The sequence below is a fragment of the Carettochelys insculpta genome, unplaced genomic scaffold (genome assembly GCF_033958435.1).
Source record: "Carettochelys insculpta isolate YL-2023 unplaced genomic scaffold, ASM3395843v1 scaffold_0121, whole genome shotgun sequence".
Taxonomy (NCBI): Eukaryota; Metazoa; Chordata; order Testudines; family Carettochelyidae; genus Carettochelys; species Carettochelys insculpta.
The window spans coordinates 17,501-20,033 of NW_027439158.1; the positions used below are offsets into that span (position 1 = coordinate 17,501).

Genomic DNA, 2,533 nt, shown 5'->3' on the forward strand with positions numbered 1-2,533 from the left:
GCGGAGAGAGCGACTCACGGAAAGGGGTCGACGCCACGGGCACGGCCGCCGGCGACGGGCGAGGAACGCGCACCGGCGAGGCGCTGACCGGAGCGAGGGGGGACCGTCGCGTCCCGGACAGCCGCGGAGGCCGGGGGGCGGGCGGCAGAGGCGGCGGCCGGCGGCGCGAGCGGAGGAGGGGGGGACGTGGTTCGCCACCTGAGCGCCCTGGCGAACCTCGCGCACCCCCCCCCACACGCTCCTCCGCCGGCACGCACGCGTACCGTCCGCGTCCCCGCCCTTGGGACCCGCGGCTTCGCGACGGCCCTCCTCGCGGCCCGCCCCGCTTCGGCCCGCGCACCGAGCGCCCAACGACGGCCGTGCGCCGTCTCGACCCCGGGCAGGGGAGGGGGCCGTGGAACCCCGCCGGCAGCCGTGTCGCCACAGACAGCCGCGCGGGGGCAGGCCCGTCTCCCCTCGGCACCCGGGAGACGGCTCCCCCCCCGACGGCCGACCCGGCGCCTCCCGGACCGCCCCAACGCAACGTCCCCCGGGGTGGGACCCGGGAGAGTGGATGGGGCGACGGGGGCACGCGGGAACGGCCGCCGTGACAGCGCTCCTCCACGCACAGGACGAGCTCCCCGAAGCGGGCGCTCCGGGGCATCGGGTCTGGCTTTAGGGGAACGAAGGCGACGCGAGGGAGAGGCCGTGCCCCCTCCCTTCCCGGAACGGAAAAGAGAGGGGGTCAACGGACCAGCAACCCCAGAGCCTGCGAACTCCCCAGCCGCGTCCACGCCGCGGCGCGCCCCGCCGGGCAGGGTCGCTCGCGGTCCTCGGCGCCCGCAGGCGAAGAGGGCCACGACCCGCCGACGGCGACGCAGCCGCGCGGACGATTGAGCTTCGAGCGACGCTCAGACAGGCGTAGCCCCGGGAGGAACCCGGGGCCGCAAGTGCGTTCGAAGTGTCGATGATCAATGTGTCCTGCAATTCACATTAATTCTCGCAGCTAGCTGCGTTCTTCATCGACGCACGAGCCGAGTGATCCACCGCTGAGAGTTGTCACGATTGGTTTTTTTTGGCCCCCGTTCGGGGCAGGCGCGCGCCTTTCCCTCCCCCCCGCCCCCGCGCCCTGCCAGCCGCACCCCCGCGGGCGTCGGTGGCGGAAAAAGGGGGGGGGGGCGTTCCTTGTCCGCTCCAAACACCGGGCGGGTCCCGGCCCGCTGTCCACAGAGGAGGGATCGCAGAAGGGGGGGCGCGAGGGGCGGCGGGCCGCCCCGCGGGGCCCGCACGCCGCACCCGACCCCCCCGACCTCTCCGCTCCCAGGACGTCCTGCCAGACCGGGGGCAGCCCGCCTCGGTGCGCGACACGCCCTCCGTACGTCACCGTCACACAGGCACGGGAAAAAAAAGGCCCTTTGCCGGGAGGGCACGCGCCCTCCCGGACCCACGGCGGTCCAGGCGCTCGGCTCGGAAGGGCCGGGCGGCCACGGCCCCAGGCTGCCGGACGAACCCGCCCCGCCTTCACCCCGCCCCGCCCTCACGCCGGAGCGTGTGGCAGGGGGGTTTCCAGCGAAACGGGACGCCGGCAGACGGGCCGCGGGGCCTTTCGGTCCCTCCGCGGAGGGGGAGGCAGGGTAGCCCCTCTCCGTCCTGGACTTCCCGAGGGCTAAGGGGGGGGGCGGGTCCGCCGGAAGGGAGCGCGGCGGCGACGAGGGGGCATGGGCGTCCTCGGACGTCCTTCCGCCGCTCGGCACGCCGCCCTCCGCCACGGCAACCCGCGCCCCCCCCGGGGCGCCCTCGGGCCGACTCAGGCCGCGCGAGTCTTTGAACCGCCGCCTTCCGCGGGCCCCGCGGCCCGCGGAGAGCGCTAGGTACCTGGCTCCTGGGGCGAGGGAAACAGTCCCAACCCCTCTGGGGCATCCCCGACGCCCGCCGCCGACGCCCGCCGCCCAGCCGGGCGGAGGGCGGAGCGGCGACGGGACGGCGCGCGGAGTGGTGCCCGGCACCCGCCAGCCGGCTCCGCGCGCCTCGAAGGGGCGCCGTCCCAGAAGGCGCGCCGCGCGGCCGCCTGCCACGGTCTCGTCCTCTCCCGGGGATCCGAGGTTTCCCTCCGTTCCCGGCACGCCCGAGAGGCGGACGCGACTGGGGCCGCCCGGGGCAAAGCCGCCCCCTCTCCCGTCCCGGTCGCCATCCCGGCCGCGTGCCTCCGGCGAGCGCATCCCCGTCCGCGTGGGGGTCGCCCGGCACCGCACGTCTCCCTTCCCGGCCCCCCACCCCCCCGGCACGCGCGCCCTTACCCGGTCTCTCGGTTCCCCGCGAACTCACGCGCGCCGAAGCAGGCGTGGAGCGCGGGCCGGGTGACCGGGGTTTGGCGCGGAGCGGGGAGGGGAAGGCCCTTGGGAAAGGGCGGGCGGACGGACGGCCCCGGCGGGCGGATCAGTCTCTGGAGGTACGGCTCGGGTACGCGCACGGGGGGGCAGGAGCGGGCGCCGACGGGCGGCCCCGGCAGGGGCCCGGCACCGCGAGGAGGGCCCCCTTCCCCGCCGGGTCGGCC

General features: G+C 76.9%; 1 non-coding gene across 1 annotated transcript; it reads right to left on the bottom strand.

The window, feature by feature from the left end:
- Nucleotides 1-884: 884 nt before the first annotated feature.
- LOC142006743 (5.8S ribosomal RNA) lies at nt 885-1,037 on the bottom strand. The gene has a single exon (XR_012643786.1). It is a non-coding gene; the product is annotated as a 5.8S ribosomal RNA (ribosomal RNA).
- Nucleotides 1,038-2,533: the final 1,496 nt, after the last annotated feature.